Genomic DNA, 23,705 nt, shown 5'->3' on the forward strand with positions numbered 1-23,705 from the left:
TCAATACGTTATAAACCAACCGAATGCCCTTTTTCTCAATACCACATTCCCTACATTGTCCTCTCAAATCATTAACTTTCGTAATAAAGGCTTGGATGTTGTCAAAGTTCTTTTGATCAAGGCTCATCAAATCATTATCAATCTGATAGCCTCTAACTTCATCAGTTGTACCATACAATGCTTTTAGCTTTTCCCAAGCTTCATGTGAAGCTTAACATGCTTCAATCTGAAACATTAAATCAAGGGAAACAAAACTACGAAGACACCCAAGAGCTTTAGTTTGTTCAAGCATCCATTTTAGATTTTCCTTATCTTTTGTAGGTTTAGCTGCCTTTTGCTCAACATATGGAGTGTACCCTAGTTGCATTAGTGCATTCCATGCATGTTGATGTCAAGTTGCATAATTATAAGGTATAAGCAAAGGAACCTTAGAATTATCCATAGGTGCAGGAAAAGAAAAGCACAAGAAAGTAGACTAGAAAAAAAACACAAGAGATACCCCCCCTCCCCAACAAAAAATGATTGTGGCACTTTATAAATCAATGCACTTACAATATTGGAGTTGTTTCCAAAGTTTTACAATGTCCAAATGTGGACTCAAAAACTGAAAGTACAATAATATCTCAATATGAGAACCTCAAACCAACACAAATTTGTAGTGCTCGGAAAAAATATCAACTTTTTAAAAAAAGCGACACCTCCATCTAAGGTCGTATGTGAAAGTTACATATGTTTGATGTTGCTCAGAAAATGAGGATTGTCCTTCAGATTTGATGAGAAAACTAATTTTCTAGAAAAAAAAAAAAAAGATCACTTGAGAATAAACCAATCACTCCACTGTGAAGAGCGTGAAATTCTACCCCAAATAAAAAAATTGCTCAGAAAAATACCTCTGTATGACTAAGATATGACACACTGAAGTTTGAGTGTAAAAACAAGAACTCCAATGGTGAAGGGGTCCTTGGTTGAAAAAATAACCTCCACCAAATTTGATGAAACCACTTCTAAATTTGAAGATGCCACCTAATTTGTTTGGAACTGCTAAATTTGAAAAAAAAAAAAAAATTTATTTTTAATAATAATTATACGATAACTTATAATTAAGTACATGTTATTTGTTATTACTTATCTTTTCAATCTTGTATGTTTTAGATTAAAAATATGTGAAATTATTTTATTTTTTATATTTAATTTTTTTCATATTTGATGTTTTTGTATTGGCTTGAGTAGACCAATGTCATAAGCAGACAATAATGCAAGTGTTGCATTACATGTATTTTGTGATTACAAAGAATGGTGGAGCTAGGGTTTCGTAGGGATGGCCAACAGAGGAAGGTGTGGAATTATAGGGGTCGAAGGATAGAAGGCTATCAAAAAAAAGAATGGCATCCTCCGTTTCGGGCATGGTAGGGATAGGAAAACGAATTTTCCAAACTCGCGAATGGACGAAATACTTTTTCTCGTAGAAGTCGGGAGTGGGAGCGCAACAAATGGGGTTTCACAACCATTCACTCAGGGTCCCAAGTTAACTTTAAATCGATTGAAAAGAAGTTTTGGAGGCCACTACGACAAAATATAGAACCACAAGCAAAAAAGGTATGCAATGGCCCTAAACATATGCATGTGGTCTCCTTACTTATTGAGAATCAAGAATGGAAAATATTAGTTCATCTCCTAAAGAGTAGGGATTTTTTTATGAAATGGAATGGGGAGTGGTCAACTTTTTCCAAAATACAGTCCTAGGTAGATGTGAATTGGGGGGAGGTGCATGTCTTGAAAACTCTTGCAAATGGATTTGATTTGGTAATAAGCCTCAGTGAGAAAGACAAGGAATGGATTTTGAATATTGGTCCTTTTTTAATGGGAGGAAAAGGGTTTTTTTTATAAAGGATTGGAGACCAAATTTTGACCCTAAAAAGGAGGAAACCGATGATGTACCCTTGTGGATTTGGCTTTACAATCTTCCCCATGAATATTGGGAAACTGAGACTTAAATTGATTGGTGACAAACTAGGTGTCTTCTTAAAAGCGGATGAGGCCTTAGAAGACAAGGAATATAGTATGTATGCAAGGATATGTATATAGTGGCAAGCGATCCATCCTCTACTATAATTTATTGAGTTAAAATATGGAGAGGGTGTGTGGAGACAATCTATTAAAATTGAGGATCTAATTGATATATGTGCTACGTGTAAGAAAAAAGGTCATACAGAGGATGAGTGTCAGAGTTATAATAAAGTAAAAAAAATTAGCCAGAATAGAATGCAGGACTTACTGATTAGTTTGACAGAGGCCAATGCTCAGGCAAAGGATGGAATAGTCAATAGGAAATATGAGGAAATGAACTTTCAAAGTGATGCGGCAGTTCCCAAAGATGGAGAGACAAAATTTAGGAGCTATCTTAATAATGAGGTCCAAGGTAATGTGGAGGAAGCGATCCAAATGGAGGAGGCAAATCAGTTGGACAACATCAATGCCCCTTTAGATGCAAGGAAAAAAGATCATATTTTTGGAGATAGTACGGTGGAGTGTATTTTTAAGATGTCGAAGGGTAATCCGGTGAGCTTGGATGGTGATAAAGATTATCAAAAGAAGGCAGAGGAGGAGTGCGTAGCAAATCCTTCAATCCTGGAAGCTGCTAATGGGGATAAACCTTCATCTTTTGAAAACATAGAGACGAGGATAGAGGAAGGTGTTTGTGTTATCATAGACCTAAGAGGCATTTTGCAGTCACAATAAGAACAATGAATACTTATCACAACTTTAATGTCACAGTGCAGTCCAATGATCAAATAAATAATCTACACAACAACATGATCAAGAGCACCCTTATAAGGTGATAGTAGTCCATTGAACCTTATTGCAACCATATTCAATATCAAGAATAGTGAGATATAAAGCACAATATAACATAAAGGATAATCTTTCAAAGCCTTTTGTTTGACAACAAAAGCTTATCTCATCAAAACAGTCAATGAACATAAGGTGCCATCACTGTCAAAGATATCAATCATAAAGAGAGACACAATTCAATATCAAGAAAGGGGGACCACTATCGATACATAGATCAAGATACCTATTGTAATACCCTAAAAATGGTCATCTAAACCTTGGGCCCCTAATCTCGACAACATCACCAAGGTCCTAACCAAAGGCAATTAAACTTAATCTTGAGCACACAATTAATTTCTTAAATCATCAAATGTCACATGGCAAATTAATCACTCTGAATTTATTTAATTAATTGATCATTTCATGTAAATCATTTTAAAACAATTATCCTATTTATTTTATTAAATATCCTAGCATATTTAATTAAATAAATCAACTTTCCATTAAATCACAAAAAAAGGGAATTAATTGGAAAAAAAGAATTTAAAAATTGAGAAAAGAAATCAAATGGAGATAATCTTGAAAATCAAATTAAAAATTGAAAAAATCTCAAAAAAGCAATTAAAACAATTAAATCTCAAAATTGAATAAAATAGAGAATAAATCATTGTTTTCTGATTTATCTTAATTTTAGTTCAATTTCCCTTAAAACTGAGAAAAACAACCAATCACATCAATTCACCTGGATTGTGCTTCTTCTTGGAAAATATTGACCACTCATCATCATTTGATTTTAGCCGTTGGTTTCCTTCTGAATTTTCCATAAATTCGGGCTCTCATCTCCTAATCAAGGATCCTGGAGAATATATTGTTATCATGTTGTTTTTTCTCTAGGTTCACTAAGATTTTATATTGAGAATATTTGCATATTAGTTATTGCATATTTGTTAAATCATTTAGCTCAAATATTCATTCATAGCTTAATCTTGCATATCTTGCATTTATCTAGCTTAATCTTGCATCCATTTAGGTCAATTTCATACTCATATAGATTAAATCCTTCATTTAGGTGTTGTCTAGTCACTGGTATTGCATATAAAAATTTGAGAGCAAGACTAAACTTGCATATACTAGAAGGCAATAGGTTGTTTTGTGATGGTTTATTATTCATTGTTGATTGATTTACTAACCATGCATCTAATGACTTATTGAAGTGTTGTGTATTCCAGATACAGATACGATACACTTTTCACACACATTTTTGGCGCCCACCGTGGGGCATGGAATTCAATCTTTCGGCCTCAATTTTTTTTTATTTCTTAGGTTTTGTCCATACAAGCATCTACAAAAAGTCGTACGAGTTCTATCTTTTATTGTTCGGTTCAACGAGAATACTCATACGAGTTTCTGCTCTGGATATCTAATTTTGTGTTCTGTCGTCTGGGTTTGTGGGAATACTTGTATGCGAAGGTATTGTTGTACGAATCTCTATTTTTATCATTTAAGAAACATTATACTTTTAGGGTTTTTCGTGAATTGAATTTGGATTTTACTAACGCTAACCCTGGTCTATCTTCTGAGATTTTTATAGCCTAACCGGTTTCTTGCAGAATGCTTGTCAAAGAATTTATCAATCAAACATACACCTATCAAAGAATCAAAAGAAAAATGACCACTAATGCATTGTTCTTGCAGGTTGCCTAAAGAGAATCGACCAAACATCGTGTATTCTTTAAATTCATTTTTTAGGCACTTAAATTGCTATTTGGTTAATAAACAAATTTGGCTTTTGTGTTTGAAGAAAAATCTAAGAGGTAGGAGAGTATGCTCTTGTCTTTTACAGACAATCAGAAAGCCTAGACCCTTGAGGCTTTTTCTAAATCTGAGATTTGTGAACCTTTTAGCGGGTCTGTCATAGTGGGAAAAAGTAATCACCCTGTGAGAAAGACCCAAGTGAGTATAGTTGGACCTGAGCATTCCAACTCACTATAATAAATAGGCCTCTGGTGATTAAAGTCTCAGAGGATGGGATTATTTGAGTTTTCTCTTTTAAGATCTCTCATATTGGGCATTTTGTAGGGCCTCGCGGTCTCAATCACGTTTACGTGACTACAGCTTGTTTCAGTACCTTGTCGAGCTATAGGCCTCAATCATGCTTGCATGACTTCAAGGGGTAATTTCAAATGAAATTCCTGACTAAGAACTATAAGATAGAGGCTACCCAATTCACCTCTAAAAGGGGGATAATCTTTGTGCAAGAGAGATAGTAACTTTCCCAAGACACTTGCCATATCGTGCCCCCATTAGCATTTGGAGTCGGCTAATACAGCATTGAGAATCCATTGTGTGAGACTTAGCGGTTGTATTCTGATTAGTTATTGGGTGTGTACCTAAGTCTACAAGCAAAGGTTTTCTTCTCTAAGCCAACTTCCGTAGGGTTAGCGTGTTGTGCTTGAAGTCAGTATACATCTTGCGTATTTACTATGTTTTCATCCCTGAAACTAAAATACTGAAAATGGAGAAAACAAATCAACAACTCAATGATCAAAACTTTGTCCGTGTCCAAAAAGTGGTCTCTGTCAGTCATCAAAAACTTTGTCTGTGTCAGAATCTCGTCTCTATCCAATCTATTGTCGTACGAGTCTGCTGAATTGTCGTCTAGCTACATATATATTGTCATACAAGTCTTCATTGATCATATCAGTTTGTCGTCTGGCTCTGTTAAATCTTTTGTACGAGTTTGCAGAATTATCGTCTGGACCTTATCATATTGTCATACGAATAACTATCATACTCAATAGATTTTCATCTAGAGGTCATTAAACTATCGTGCGAGTTTAGGCAGCAACTCGTACGATAAATTGTCTCTATTGTTTGGGAGCTATTAAATTGTCATCTGGGTCTAAAAACTCTGTCATGTGAATTTCTGATTTTGTCAGTCTAGAATAGTCACACTTGCCTAAATCAGTCTACAATGAGCATAAAATTGGTCACCATAATCCTAAGTATAAACAATCTTGATAGTGTACCCTTGTCATTGTGTTGCACGATTTTGTTGATCATCTTTCAACTAGTTCAATCAACTACTTATCAAACTTAAGTCACTTAGATCACGTCTTATATAGGATAGATCATTCCTGAAACTAGACTGAGTCTTAGTCACTTCTCTCAAATAAAATTAAGTTTCTTAGATCATGTCTTATACAAGATAGATCTTTCCTAAAACCAAACTGAATCTTAGTTACTTCTCTCAAATCACTACGTCAAACGAACAACTAGCTTCAATTTGATCTTGACTTCTGCATCACATCTAGCTCTTGGTCCCGTCGGTTGTAAATGCCTACTCAAACCAGAAACTCTTCTAAAAATTCTGACAAGAGTAAGAAGCCCATGGCTACCTTGGCCCAAAAAATTCAAGATCTCAAGAGAGAAATATATGACATTCAAGCTCAATGAAAAGATTCAATGACCCCTCTTGAGATAAAAATTCATGATATTAGAACACTAGACTTCAAGAAATTCTAAAACAATTACATAAGGTGGAATAGAAAGTAATTGAAAATAAAAAGCCAAATCTCATACAAGATCACAAGACATCTTCACCAAGACAAAAATACATCTATCCCCTAGATAGACAATTTACAGCTTTGGGGCAATCTATCAAGTCAACTTTGGAAGAGCTTCTTAAGCACAATATTATCATATTGCCTAAAAAGACCACATGGGGATGTGAAATTTTGAGTAATTACTATGGATACAATAGACATAACAAACATAAAATTCAAGACCTCCTTGATGACGGTGTTATTGAAATTGAAGATTCTAAAAAATTTATCTAAGGAGAAACTAGATGTCATTACCAAGCATGATCAAAATTATGAACCTGTGTCTAGCAATGGCCCACATGTAGCCTCCATCTCTTCCATGATGCCTCCATCTCCTAAGGCTTCTCAATAACAATTTTTATCATATCCCTCAAATAATGAACCTAATGATGAAACTTTTCATGTTGACCCTCAAGGGCTATCTCAAGGGCCATCCCATCCAATGGTTGATAAAGATCCAACCTCCCTAGAATCCCATGAGAATCCCATTATACCTTTCCATTTATTCCAAGATGATCCCCATCCATCTAAAGAGCAAAGCATCCTTTCTAAGCAAGATCATGATGCCTCTTCCACCTTTTCAAACAATCCTATTCAAAATGAAGAGTCAAACACGCCTTCCCCTTCATCTCTTCCATCCATTTTAGGACCCTATATCCCTCCATCCCTTATGCAGGATCAACAAAGGTGTACATCTCCACCTACCTTCCATCCATATAGAAGGACACAAAGGTTCACTCAACAAAAGAAAGCAAAATCATAAGCTATATGGGTTCCTAAGTCACTTGTAGAAGCAATGTGTTCCAAGAAACTACAAAAGAATGAAAAATTAAAAACCATGTGGATCCCTAAGCATCTCCTTGAAGCACAACAGTCTAAAGAAAAATCCAAATCAACAACCAAGATTGTTGTTCCTCCATCCAAACCTTCCAAATCTATTTCTCCATCACCTCCTTCATCCATTTTGGATCCTTATGTCCCAGAATCCTTGGTTGTTACTCCATCCAAATCTCAAAATCTGAGATCCACTTTTCCTCCATCAATCCACCATCCCTCAAGATGTGGGCCAATGGTGATCCCGCAAAAATTTCCATTCGCTCCTGCACCAAACTTTCAATATCTGGTATCTAATACCTCCTTTTCATCCTTCCATACCTCTTATCCAATCCTTTTCATAAGAATTTACCCTAGTTTCATCACAAAATCCAAAAAACTAAGGAAATCAACATTGGAGATGCTGAACATGTATACTTAACTGAGTCCTTATATCCTATGGGAAAAGACGTCTTTATTTGACTCTTCAAGCAAAGACAAATGAACTACCTACACAAAACTCCCTGACCCTATGAACAACATGCACCTTAAACGATACTATATCTAAGGGCTAGGTTAGTTTTGATTTTGCTTTTTGCATTGCATATCATTTTATTCAAAGCACTGCATCACATATAGTTTCTTTTTTTAATGCATCACATTCACAAAATTTCTGCATTTGCATATAGCAACATCAATCAAACAAAGCAACTGTCCAATTTTATCATTTGTCTACATTCAAGACAAACAAGTGTCGTCTCCTTTCTTAGATGTTCAGACATGAAGTCGTTGAGGTCCTAAGGTCATTCATTTTCAACATCACCCTGGATGATACTTTACTTATGGTTGGGTAGTGATTTCACTATTTGAGACTTGTTAACCCAAAATCTATCAATTGCAATATCTCAAACACATTAACAAAATCTCCAATTCTCTCTAGACACCTAGTTGATCATATGAATAGTGAAAAATCTAACATTCTACTTCAACGCCATTGTAATTGTCACACCCAAGTAGGTTTCATTATTTACAAGTCAAGGCAAGAAAAATAAAAAGAAAAAAATGCTATGCCAAATATTCATCTCAAGGCAGAAGAGAAACGATAGATAACTGAAATATCACACATGCAAGTGTGACAAAAAGCTTGACTATGGGAACATGCGAGTAACTTCATCAAGGCTATGGATGTTTGCTGGCAATGGAGCAATATTTGAGAAATTACAGTCTATAACCTCGTCAGAGCTCTAAAAGCTTGCTGACAATGAGGCTCTATTCGAGATGCTTTTGAAGTTAGGATAATCCACGTAGCTAGTCATATAGGATGCTAATGTTCTTTAGTGAACACAAGAGAAGGAATTAACTCATTTGCACTCACATGGGCAAAAGAAGATCAACGTTTCAAGAATCTATAGGGAAGTTTTCCACGTCTCCATTTGTAAATCCTAGTCACGAAGTGTGTTAATTTGGATGTTCCAAGGGACCTTACAGATTGATTGACTGCTTATCTATGAATTTTTTTGTACCTCCAATTAAATTGGTGTATTACAAAACGTTGAAAAAACACGGTCATCCTTGTTCGAATAGAAAATGCATCTTCATCATGCATATTGCATTAACATAGGTCATATCAAAAATTAATTGTCTCCACATGCATTTTGTAGATCATCATGTCATATAGGTCTGCATACTAGGGGCACAACTGAACAAACTCCTAAAAATCATAAAATGTCCTGAACAAAATCCTAAAATCAAAAACTTGCAAAATCAAAAACTGAAAAATCAAAGTGAGAAAGCATAGACCATCCATCAAACTAAATCAACAACATCCAAACTCTCAAGGTTTGTAATCAAACTTATCACATGTCTTGTTAATCAATCTAGCAAACTCTATCAAACATCAACATGTCGTATACAAGGAAAGGTACACTCAAAACCAGACAGATCGGTCTTATACGGGGTACTTACTCTTTGAAACCAGACATTCCTATCAATGATCACATAAATCAAAACAATGACATAGATCAGTATGGTTGCTGGGTTTTGTCCAGGTTAGTCTTATCTCCTATACTGAAGTGTTGCATCTTTGCTTTAGCTCATATATATCCTTCAGTTGCTTTCATGACACCTTGGTTCTTCTTGGAACCCTCATGGCTTGAAACTGAACAACATCATAGTCTTAGGGTAATCGACTGATCGATTATTATTCCCTCTGAGTAACTTGAGGAATTCTATCTTGACTAAGAGGAGCAAGGATTGGGGGCATAATACTTTTCTTTGTTTTCTACTTGTAGGAATGAATTCGATGATCTGGAAACATCTAATAAGCTGGGTGTCTGTGATAAGTGCCTTCACATCTAGGTGAAATCGCCACACATACCTCGACTCCACTTATTTGTATGCTACAGGGAGGTTGGAGTCATTTCTTTGCCTGTTTTGAGGGAATTTCTTTAATGTGAAATCCAGATGCATTTGTAATCTATCCAAGGATATGAACAAAAAAAAGTGTCATAGCAAACAAGATAATTAATATTGCATATGAAAAGGAAGGAACTTTATTTTGCCTCCTGTGTTTGTAAAACGCTCAGTGATGAAAATTAAAGCATACCAAATCCAGTGACTAGGTTTAGGTTGCATTCATTCTAAATTTTATGCATTTAAAGTGATTTCGGCATGATAAAAAATGATCTCTTTATCTTTTGAATGAGAGTTTGAAGCAGTCATCATTTCTCAACTAAGTGGTCTCTTTTTCATCATCATTTCTCCGATCGAGTACTTATTCATTGAGATGTCAGTTGCATACATGAGCATCTTATATAGATCCATACATTCCATTATATATTTATTTGCATTCATATTATTGCATGAAAAACAAACATTTGCATTACTCATTACTCATTTTCATCATTTATTTGCATATGAAAAAGAAACAAAAAAACAAACACCCATATTCATCTGCATTACATACATCCATACTGAAAATATATGCATACATATAGAATAGAGCATATAGAAAGACATCTAATAATCAATCAACACAAGTATGATGAAATTGAATCAAGAGCTCGTATATATCATCATAATCTTAAATGTCTCAGCGTACAAATGATATCAACTATCAAATACAATGTCTCATCGGAGCAAGAATCGTATAGGCTACAAAAATGGGCTATATAACAAAATCTAGGAGATATAATAAAGCTAGCTCTCTGCCTCTCCCTAATCGCTAGGTGAAGGAGGTGGTGCCTACTGACCGACGTCCTGTTTGGGTGCCCTAGCTCCCTCAGATCGAACCATATACTGAGAATATGGAACAACCTGTTGCGCTACTGGAACTGCTACACTATAAGCTGCGACATAATAGGTTGCTTGACTTGTCTGATGTAACACTTCTCGCTGAAGAGAATCATGCTCTGCTGTGACCTCTACAAGATATCGGTCTCTCTTTACAACTTGTGTCTATGCCACTGTCAACTGTGACTGTAAACCTTTCAACCTCGATCTCAATGACTGTACTACATCTGATACTCCCTGCTCTCTCCCAACATCTCCCTCCTCGCCTCCCTGCTCATCTCTTTGTTGCCTAACTTGCCTAGGAGTTTCTCTCTCTTGTGCTTGACCTGGTACATGTGATCTCTCCTGTACCTGACCTGGTACCTATGCCTATGTTGGTGTCTCCTCCTCGACCTCCTCTATAAGAGGTGCATGCTCTCTGGGATCTATATGTTACTACTTATCAAGTTGCCATTAGTTTTATATCCAAAGTCATTCTATATACTCTAGTCGGTTACTACTACTGAAACATTCAATCGGTATGGATAGAATAGTCGGTTAAAGAAGAAAGTATTCACAGAGCCCACTATGCACCGAGCTGTCTACCGAGTATCATTCCATGTCTACCAAGCAGAAATAATGATACACCTAGTTGATATACACCAAGTGAAACGTGTTACCAGATTCATTGAATCTAGACACACATGGGAAAACATGTTACAAGATCAAGGAACATAGAACTGTTATCACATTGGAAATTGTACTTAAAGATTGTGTATGATTTTGAGGTCATCTAACCAATGGAATATTTTATATAGTTATTCATTTGATAAATCATGTTTGTAAGATCGAAGCAATGAATCAGATCACTGACATAAGAGATCTATTTAGACAGCATGGATTAAGGATAAAAGTGTGATAGATAGAGATATAAAAAGGTGTATGAAGCAAGACATGTGTGATACATAAGAAAGCACTAAGTGTTATGATTGTTACAGAGACACAAAGGTCACCCAGAAATATTTTAGAGAACAGTCAAAGAATAGAGTAAACAGAAGGGTTTACCGAGTTACTTTATGGGTTACCGAGGTATGCTATAAGCAAAGTAATCTTATTTTGAGCACATAGAATCTGCTATAACATTCCAGATGTAAAGTTGCAGATATTTGTAAAGATTTTATTGAAATATTTTGAAGTTGTAAGAGAAACCTTTAATAGGGTAAAAGACTCTAACTAAGTCTATAAATTGTAAAGCCTCTAACCAAGTGCAACATTTAGTTTAAGTGTTGTAAAATCCTTTAGCAAGGTAGATCTAACATATCTTAATACTCCTAACAGGGTAAGCTATCAGAAATAGCTAAACATGTAGCTCGAACTGAGCACTCTTTATTATTGCAGTAGTGAAGTTGTGGGTGCCATCCCCACCATAGTTTTTCTCTCTAACCAAGAGTTTCTGCGTAACCAAAATATATGTGTTATGGAGTGAATCATGTATGATTGTTATTTATTTGTTTTAGCTTTATGTTATGTTGCAATAGTTTTTGGTTTATGCATAACAGTAAAGTTATTGTTGATAAAAGGATTTGAATGTATTGATTCACCCCTCCCCTCTCAGTACATTAGCTTCCCATATTGGGCCTAACAATTGGTATCAGAGCTTGAATCTTGGAAAAAGGTTTAACAACCTAAAGAGAAAGATCTTATCAATGGAAGGCTATAAACAATCTCGGAGAATTGTGTATCTGCAAGAAGAGTTGGATCATGCTAATCAAGTGATTACAGACATGCAAAGACAAATGCAAAAATCATTGAAAGTTAGAAGAAGATTATCTGATGATTTGCAGGACTCTCAAGAGTTAGTGGAGCAAATTGAAACATCATCTGAGAATAGTATATCTGAAGAAATTGAAGAGATGATCGGACAACTGAAAGAAAAGAACAAAGCACTGACTGATCAACTAAAAGCAATGAAAAGAGGACATGAACATTTCAGCACACAGATGACTGAGAATCTTGATGCATTGAGTACAACTGGAGATAAAGTAAGAGATCTAGAAAGAGAAAAACAACAACTTGAAGAATTAGTATCTGAAAAGAATGATGAAATCATAAGGTTGACTGGGATTCAACAAAACCTGTCAGATCAATTAAGTTATGCACATCATGAAGCAAATATAAAAGATGATGAGAATCAAGCATTGAAACTTGAAATATCAAGGTTGACCAATGAACTTGAAACAAAAAATAAATCCAAGGAAACATTGAAGAAGAGCTATGAAGCATCAAAGATGTTGGATGAGCAACTGAATACAAGAAGACCCAACAAAGAAGCAAGACTCGGTTACAAAGGAAAAGACTCTACCAAGAAGGGAATTCATACAACCGAGAGAGGAGAATCACCAAAGCAAGCTGGAAACAAGAAGCACATCAAAAGAAAGAAGCCTATTTGCAACTACTATGGAAATCAAGGTCATACTGCTAACATGTGCCAAATTAGAAAAGGTAAGCAACCGAATGTCACTAAGTCTAACGGTTATTGTTACAATTGCAATAAATATGGTCACACATTTAACCAATGTAGGACAAAGTCTATTAACAATTATCAGAAGGAAAAATTCAAAGGATTTTGTAAAAACTACAATAGATGTGGACATAGTACCGAGAAGTGTTGGCTTAAGCAAAAGAACTATATGTGGTCTGCACACCGAGCAAATACTAGAGGTTACCGAACTCACACACCGACAATATTTTGCAGTACCATGGGATTACAATACAAGGATATGGTGTGAATGTTGTGGAAAATATGGACATATAAGTGCCAACTGCTTTATAAGGTTTGGAATGAACAACCAAAGATCATGGAGAAATCCTGGTATGGCATGTTTTCATTGTCACAAAGTTGGACACTTGGCTAGAGATTGCAAAGATCAACCTAGAGGAGACACTGAAGAAATAAAAGGCAAATTACAGATGATTTGGAAAAAGAAGGAAATTGTGTCAAATGAAGAAAGCACCTTACCTACCGAGTTAGGTGCACCTATTCCTAATTAATTGATAAAGGTATGAAGGGACTGCATTATCTCAAAGATTAAATCTTAACAGTTCCTATTTTATCATGCACTTAATTCAAAATTTGCATAGTTAAAGATGTATTAGAAAGTTTGAAATTCTATCAAAGTCTTTTGGAGCACTATATAAAAAGACTATCAAGTCGGTGAATATAGGAATCCTGTCAAGTCGGTAAATGAAGAAAGTCTGGTTACTTGGTTAAAGAGCAAAAAGGAAAGAAAGTTTAGTGGAACCGAGTGCATTTAATGTTTTTGACCTAACCTGCACGAAGCCTAATAAGGTATATTGTGTACTTAAAGCATTTACGCGATCATTTTTCAATCACCAAGTTTTCAAGAGAACGGAGCACAACGAATCAAAGGTGATCAAACCACCTCCAAAGCAAAATTCAAGGTATTTACATCGATCTCAATACATTGTTAAGTTGGTTTACTGATCATATCAAGTTGTTATTATCTGCTAAGTGTGAAGTGTCTACCGTTTGAAAATATTTAAACCCTAAGGATCTTGTGTTAATTCTTATCTGAAATCTGCAATGGCACCTAAGATCCAGAATCCCATTGTTGTTGAGAACATCAAAAAGCCCTCACTGAAATACTCTTTAACTCCCAAAATTGCATCTGAATCAGATGATAAAACCGCATTTTCACTCATCCCAGATAGAGTTTTATTAGTCGAGGATGTGAGATTCTTCACCAAATGTCGAGTTCAAGAACTAGGTCACGTTGAAATCAAAGACACATATGATGAATTGTGCACCGATGGCAAAATGGATAGAAAGTATGAGCACATTAAGATCAAGGGATTGACTGAAGCCCTAACCTATCCCCGTGTCTTCAAACCCTAGTGGGTCAAGTTTGTTTCGAGTAGAATTCATGATGACTTCATGTGGCTAGAAGAGAAACCGTTTAAGATCACCAAGGAAATCATTCATTTGATCACCGGTTACCCTATTTATGATCATGCCCGAGCTCAGAAAATGATATCATGAAAGGAATTGATCAGTTTAACCAGAGTAAAATCAGATTGTAGAGGACTGAAATTGAACAATGTCACTGATGCAGAGCTAAAGTTTTCCATTAGAGTAATAGGTTTCTATTTCTTCCAATCGGCAAGGGAAAACAGTGTACCCTGTGCAACAGTAGACTTAGCATATAAAATTGTGAAGAAAGGCATGAACATTGATTTATGTGAGGTATTGCTGAAAAACCTGTTTGAGAATCTGAACACCATAAGGAAGCCAAAGAAGAACAATTCAGCCAATACACTAAAGTTTGGATCATTGTTAATATGCATGTTTTTCTATTTTGAAAAATTCTTTCCATCAGTCAGTAAAGTTGTTTGGGAACTACACTGACCAATCACCCATCAAATCAATGACTTCATCAAGAAGCTAGGTGATAACTTTAATGATATTATGGATGATTACTTTAGCAAGTTTTAGGAAAGGATGCATAACATGTACCGGATTCCACCCAAGCTAGTGGAGAAATACAAGGATGACATATGTTTTGAAGTGGACACTGATTACTGTTATGTGAATGATGTGGAACCAAGAACTCAATCTTTGCCACCTATGGGTTACGAGATTGATTTTGACATCACACAACAACAGATAGATGCATTTCTGACATTACCAAGGCATGCTACCGAGCTGAGGTATGGAACATATGAAGAAGTGAAGGAAAAAGTAAAAATGAGCATTGTAGTACCCAAAGCTACAAGGAAGGCAACAAAGATGATAAAGGCATTAATGGAGAATTTTGGAGAAGACTCTTCCTCCACACGTGTCAAGGGCACTGTAGCCATTACCGAAGAGGAATCTGAAGCCCAAGAGGTAGCTATAACACTAAGCACCGAATTGCCTAAGGGAAAAGTGTTGAAAAGAAAGAAACAGGATACATCAAAAGTATCACCGACTCCTCCTGCAAAGCGACCTAAGAAAAGAGCATCTGCAGCTTCACCGAGTAAGAAAACAAAGAGTGTTGCCTCACCCAAGGTAAAAAAAACTTACAAGAAATCTACTCGGAGACTCATTTTGACCAAAGAGTCTAGTGACACTAAATCTGAAGATGCAAGCAAATTCCAGATTGGCAAGAGCAAGAAGGTAAATGTACATAGTGTTGAAAATTTTTGTGCTAATCTAAAGCAATATGGTGGATTTGGATCATTCAAATATGTAAAATATGAATCCAGATCTGATGATGAAAAGAGACAAATAGAAGAAGTTGTCATCTGCACACTATTGAAATTTCGATTGGTCCCATTGGAAGTATGTAAATCTCTTCCAAATGAATTATATTTGCATATTGACAATAGGTGGAAGTATGCAATGGACTTAGAGAAACATATGAGAGAAAGAAGTCTGGTACATCTTTTCCTAGACATGTCGGTAGATGAGATCACCAAACATCTTAAAGACTGCCACACAAAATTCCTAGTCAAGCAAAGAGCTTTGAAATTGATGAATGGTCTTTACTTGGATGTAGAGAATGAGACCAAGGAAAAATGGCAGGAAATCTTTCAAATCAAGAATGCTAGTGAGCAAGCTAAAGTTGAAATAGTTGATGTCACCGAACAAGATCCTGATATCACCGAGAAAGGACCCTGCAGACACCATACAAGTAGATGAAGATATCATGGATACAGACACACCGAAATAGGAAATGATAGAAGGAAATGCTTATGCCCAACTTGTATCCAGTGAATCAGTTTTGGAACAAGTTCAGCCCTATCCTCTGGTCAATCAGCCTATTTCAACCGAGGCCCCTAAGGATACAGAGCAAGGCACAAAAGGTCACAAATCAATAGCAAGAGAAGGTAATTCTCAAGAAAAAACCTCTCAAGCTCCTTCCAACACTGAAAATGTTGCAACCGAGACACCAAGCTCAGAGACACCAAAGGACACTACAGAGGCTAAAGAAACTGACCAAAGTGTTGCCTCTACCGAGCAACCTACCGAGGGTCAACAAGCCTCACAAGCAGTTGTTTTAGTCCAACCGATGAAAGGCAAAGAAAAGAAGATGAAAAAGCATAGTTTCAAATTAGATTTGTCAAAACCAATAGTGTTGCCCAAAGTTGATATATCCAAATTAAAGTGGCAAGCACTCATTGAATTCGGTGAACTATGCAAAGCCAAAGCTGAACAGGAGAAGCAAATGGCTATTCAAAAGAAAAATAAAGTACTTCAGAAGGTGAAAGCACTCTTAACTGATATGCTACCTGAAGCTATAGTAACCAAAGATGCAGCCATCCACATTCAACTAGATGAACTCCTAACCAAGATAGAGACATCTGGAGTAGATGCATCTGAATATTTGAGCAAGTTAAAAGACAAGGAGCTCACTGCAAAAATGATTGAAGAGGTACAGAAAGCTATTGCCATTGGCAAAGTTAAACTCGTCAAATTTATTGCTGAGTTGACCCCTCAACTCAAGCACATTCTTTATTTATTTCAGAAACTCTGTACATTCTCTCTATTCATTAAGGACATCAAGAATAAAACAAAAGCAATTGAGAAAGAGATCACCGATCTCTCTAATAAGTTGACCATTGAGCCACATTCCATTCAGAAATTTTATACCAAGCTACAACAACTCATGGCTCAACAATTGGAACTAAGGAATGAAGAACACAAGATAAGGATGGACATAATGACACTTCAAACATTATTCCGTCCTCATATTTCATCCGTCCAAGAGCAGATCAACAAAGCTACCTCCCTATCCACTCAACAAGAGGGAAGAACCTTAGATGGACTCATTTCACTGTTAGCTGACATTCAAGCACAGAATTCACTCATGGACAGTGTTAAGGATGCCATCTTTGCCTCTCTCACCGATGCAAGGACAAAGTATAAATCCATTTTTGACCAGTTGCCACCACCAAATGGTAACTAAGTTTTGATGTTTGTCAAAAAAGGAGAGTGAGTATCTTATCAAAGTATACAGGCGAATGTAGTATACAGGGGGAGTATATACCGAGCAAAATAGAGTATTCATTCAAATACAACATCAATTTTGACAGGGAACAGATAACAGAGCAGTGAACCAAGCAGTTATCATAGAACATTGATCACCAAGCATGCAAACTCAGAGTTTTGTACAGTATATTGATAAGGGGAGTATATCTAAATATACTATTTCATTGACTAATGTATAGATTGTTTGTTTAGTCAGATTAGTTTTGTCAAACATCTCAACTAATGTCAAAAGGGGAGATTGTTACTACTTATCAAGTTGCCATTAGTTTTATATCCAAAGTCATTCTATATACTCTAGTCAGTTACTACTACCGAAACATTTAGTCGGTATGCACATAACAGTCGATTAAAGAAGAAAGCATTCACAGAGCCCAGTATGCACCGAGCTGTCTACCGAGTATCATTCCATGTCTACCGAGTAGAAATAATGATACACCGAGTTGATATACACCGAGTGAAACGTGTTTCCAGATTCATTGAATCTAGACACACATGGGAAAACGTGTTTCAAGATTGAGGAACATAGAATCGTTATCACATTGGAAATTGTACTTAAAGATTGTGTATGATTTTGAGGTCATCTAATCAATGAAATATTTTATATAGTTATTCATTTGATAAATCATGTTTGTAAGATCGAAGCAATGAATCAGATCACCAACATAAGAGATCTATTTATACAACATGGATTAAGGATAAAAGTGTGATAGATAGAGATATACAGAGGTGTATGAAGCAAGACATGTGTGATACATAAGAAAGCACTAAGTGTTATGACTGTTACAAAGACACAGAGGTCACCGAGAAAGATTTCAAAGAACAATCAAAGAATAGAGTAAACAGAAGGGTTTACTGAGTTACTTTATGGGTTACTGAGGTATGCTATAAGCAAGGTAATCTTATTTTGGGCACATAGAATCTGCTATAACATTCCAGATGTAAAGTTACAGATATTTGTAAAGATTTTATTGAAATATTTTGAAGTTGTAAGAGAAACCTTTAACAGGGTAAAAGACTCTAACTAAGTCTATAAATTGTAAAGCCTCTAACTAGGTGCAACATTTAGTTTAAGTGTTGTAAAATCCTTTAGCAAGGTAGATGTAACAGATCTTAATACTCCTAACAAGGTAAGCTATCAGAAATAGCTGAACATGTAGCTCTGACCGAGAACTCTTTATTATTGCAGTAGTGAAGTTGTGGGTGACATCCCCACCATAGTTTTTCTCTCTAACCAAGAGTTTCTGCGTAACCAAAATATATGTGTTATGGAGTGAATCATGTATGATTGTTATTTATTTGTTTTAGCTTTATGTTATGTTGCAGCAATTTTTGGTTTATGCATAACAATAAAGTTATTGTTGATAAAAGGATTTGAATGCACTGATTCACCCCTCCCCTCCCAGTACATTAGCTTTCCATATTGGGCCTAACACTATAAACTAAGGAAAAGGATGTCTCTGGAAACAATCTCTGTACTGGGGCAATACCCCTGCATCTGCAACATCCTCTAAGTAATCACATCTCTGTCATTGTAAACCCACTAAATCTTGCATGCTCAGCTCATATTATAGTCTCAAGGCCCATCCTCATCTCTCCTCCTCTTCATACCGGGAATAGGTTGTGAACTCCTGGGATATACCCTACAGTCTCCCATACTGCCTCATCACCCTAGATACTATAAACCGCTCAATGATAGACACCAATCTACCAGTGAGAGGTTGAGTCATGAACATGTCCTTCCTCTGAACTCTCCAGTCGTCCCACAGCTCTAGACCTCTATACGGTCTCCATACTACGACAATCAGATAATCCAACTTCCTCCTCCAATAGTCTGTCTTGCCCAGATGGGGCTAAGTAACATAACCTAAATAACAATAAACAATAGGCTGGTGTGCCTATCTAGAATCATCTACTATAGGTCTACATACTGGGATGTGCTCCCATGCCCATATCTGTAGAACTAAAACACCTGCTGCCATACTCTTCCCTTCCTGATACACAATCTCGTGCATCTTATGATACATATGGGAAAGCAAGCATGGTCCCTACCCTAACCTAACAGGATGAGTCAACAACCTCTCCAACATTCTGGCCCAACCGCAAAGAAAACCCTGTTGTCCTCTATTCGGCATAACAAAACAAACAATCATACCTGCTAAAACGCATGCCAGAGGGTACTGCTCACCATATCTACTCATCAAATCATCCCAAGTAATGGTGCACTCAAGAATAGTCTCATCATGGAATATCTGTCTCAATGCTAAAACACCTGGTCGCTGAGTAGAATCGTAATCAACCTTGTCTCCAACAAACAGAATCCTCAGAATCCTATATATGTCCTTTGGCATAATGGTCATCTCTCCAACTGGTAGATGGAAGGTGTTATGCTCTGAATGAAAACACTCAACTAACACAGTCAACATCCCATGATTCACATGGATATCAGGCATCTACAAAAGATATACAAATCCACACAAATCAATATGTGCTCTCTCTGCATTTGATAACCCACGGACTAGCCTCATCGTTGGTGGAAATACACAATGAAACTGAATATCTGGCAACCGAATTTGCAAATTCGAACATAAAAACTATCAACACGAGATCCAAATTGCACTAAAAATATGTTAAACATGCTCGCAAATCCAAATATACAAAATTAAAAATTGTTGTTTTGACTCTAAAAAATGCTTGTTGTTTTTCATACGAGTTTCTACAGACAAGCAGAAACTCGTACGAGTAAACATTACACACCGTATGAGCAAACATGTTCATACAACAAAGCATATCCTGTCGCACGATACAATGGTCACTCAAGAACACTGTTGTACGACTCATGGGATGAAACCAGATGGCAAACCCTTTATGACCATACGACAAAACAAAAGGAGGACAATTTGTCGTATGAGAAACAATGTTCAACTGCATGACAAAATGATGCACACAACTTCAAACGAAAAATAAAATGCAATAAATCAACATAAATTAAAAAATTAAGCAATGCAGAGGCTAAGGATCGATCACTTATAGTTGTATCATAGTTTCACGATTGATTATGATGTCTTTGGCACTCAAATCGATGCTCCTGGATCAGAATGGTCATTTTTCTTCACAGAGGGTTTTTCAAATTTCAAACTTTGGGAGGTAACAATGACTTGAAAGTGACACATTGAACCCCTTATATAGCCCAAACCCTAATTTTTCAACTTTCTCTGATGGACGTAAAACTTGTACCCTAAGCTAAATCGACTGTCCTGGGTCCATTTTTGGGATCGAAATCAAAATCTGACATCAATTATCTAGTCAAAATTTCATGACATTGACCACTTGGCACTTTCATCCTCAAGTCAATTTTCTCATCATTTTGTGCTCAATCTTAAATCTCAATTTAAAATCTCAAATCAACTCTGATTTTAATCTTCCACATCAATCTTCATTCTCAACTAACTTATCATCGCTCAAAAATTGCCTAAAATCGTCGTACCCTCGCTATCTTTCGATTTCGCTCCCAAGGGGGCATACTCATGACCTCGTCATCTTTTCAGTGATTATCATCATCAAAAGTCAAGAATTTTTAAAAAATCTTCATCTAAAGTCAAGCAAAAATCTTTTCAAACAAAGAAAATCAATTAAACCTCGTTACTAGGGGCATCTTAACTAAATCACGTCATATCAAGTTGAGATTCTTCCATGTCAAATAAAGATATCTCTAGGGGCACATCAATGTTTTTCTTTATCCGAATCAATTTTCAAAATCGATGTTCAGTTTTCAATGACATCAAAATCAAGATGGACATTCTCTCTTGCTAATCGGATCTTGTTCAATCAAGTTCGGAATCGGTTTTATCGCTTTGCTCAGTCGGTTCTTGTTCAATCAAGTTTAGAATAGGTTTCACTTTTTCTTCGCTCTATCTAGTTCAATCAAGTTCTAGATTGATGCTTGTTTCTTGATCAATCAAGTTTGAGATCGGTATCTCGCTCTTTGTCGGTCCTAGTTCAATCAAGTTCACGATTGGTATCACTTTAATCAACTCTGTTTAGTTTCATCGCTTCAAATCAAGCTGAACATCTCGCTCTTCATCGGTTTGTGATCCATCAAGTTCAGAACCGATTTCTTTTTGACATAAACTATTCTTTGAACCAACGCGTTGCTCGCACATTAATTCAAAGAGGGGCAACCCTAAAAATGGTCATCTAAACCATGGGCCCCTAATCTTGACAACATCACCAAGGTCCTAACCAAAGGCAATTAGATTTAATCTTGAGCACACAATTAATTTCTTAAATCATCAAATGTCACATGGCAAATTAATCACTCTGAATTAATTAAATAAATATATTTAATTAATTGATCATTTCAAGTAAATCATTTTAAAACAATTATCCTATTTATTTTATTAAATATCCTAGCATATTTAATTTAATAAATCAATTTGCCATTACATCACAAAAAAAGGAATTAATTGGAAAAAAGAATTAAAAATTGAGAAAAGAAATAAAATGGAGATAATCTTGAAAATCAAATTAAAAATTGAAAAAATCTCAGAAAAAGCAATTAAAACAATTAAATCTCAAAATTGAATAAAATAGAGAATAAATTGGTTTTTTATGATTTTATCTTAATTTTAGATCAAATTCCTTTTAAACTGAGAAAAACAGCTAATCCAATCAATTCATCTGGATTGTGCTTCTTCTTGGAAAATCTTGACAACTCATCATCATTTGATCTTAGTCGTTGGTTTCTTTCTGAATTTTCTATAAATTCATGCTCTCATCTCCTAATCAAGGATCTTGGAGAATATATTGTTATCATGTTGTTTTTGCTCTAGGTTCACTCAGATTTTATATTGAGAATATTTGCATATTATTTATTGCATATTTGTTAAATCAGTTAGCTTAAATATTCATTCATAGGTTAATCATGTTAGCCTAATAAGCATTAATCTTGCATATCTTGCATTTATCTAGCTTAATCTTGCATCCATTTAGCTCAATTTAGTACTCATATAGATTAAATCCTTCGTTTAGGTGTTGTCTAGTCACTGGTATTGCATATAAAAATCTAAGAGCAAGACTAAACTTGCATCTACTAGAAGACAATAGGTCGCTTTGTGATGGTTTATTATTCATTGTTGATTGATTTACTAACCATGCATCTAATGACTTATTGAAGTGTTGTGTATTCCAGATATAGATATGATCCTCTTTTCACACACACACCTATGACACAAGCATCTTTTGAGACAGCGACATAGGTAAGTCCATTACAAAGATTGTGTAGTCATGAAAGGCGTAATGACAATAAACACATAAAGGATTTACATTAATGGTGCACACACATAGTTTGGTACATGAAGATGCAGTCATCACATATAGAGCATTTAGGAAAGTCAACATGATCTATGCATTGGATAGGCAAACAAAGAGACTATGGAACCCTACGTAGACCTAAAATGACTAGTTAACACTTCAAGACCAATACACTCATGCTCATAGGTTCAAAGATGATTTGCAAAGGCAAAAGATGGAATTATGAGTTTAACTTGAGATCAAAGCCTAAAAAAAAGGGTTTTTGGAACAGTATACAACAGTTTCACATCAGTTACATCCCCATAATTTATGCCATCAGTCATAGAGAAGCAAGAATATAGTTTCAATTCCAATTGGAGTCAAGGGCTACAAATGAGGAGTCTAGGAGGAGTTTCCAGCAGCCTTGTCTAGTTAAAGGCTCCTCATTAGTTGGACATCACTTAAGGCCACTTTTGAAGCAATTCACAACCAGTTTACAACAGTTTGAGATGTCTTTTCACATGATTTCAAGCCAAATTTGACCCTTGAAGATATTTTATGTAATTTCGAGATGCAATCAAGGTGGAGGCAACCAATTCAAGCGAAGTTCAAGCCCTGTTTCTTTTCTTCAATCGAGGATTCAAATACTTCTATTTAGTCTTCTCTTCGCTTTTCTAAGTTAGTTCTTTTCTTTTCTTGTATTACACACAACAAGAGATTGTAGCTCATATTTTCAGATTAAATCATTGTAACAACAAACTTTTTATCAGGTTATCAATAAAAGATTATTGATTCGTTCATGGCATATTCTGATTTTGTTCATTGTCATTAAGTGATTTGATGAA

The sequence above is a fragment of the Cryptomeria japonica genome, chromosome 2 (genome assembly GCF_030272615.1).
Source record: "Cryptomeria japonica chromosome 2, Sugi_1.0, whole genome shotgun sequence".
Taxonomy (NCBI): Eukaryota; Viridiplantae; Streptophyta; class Pinopsida; order Cupressales; family Cupressaceae; genus Cryptomeria; species Cryptomeria japonica.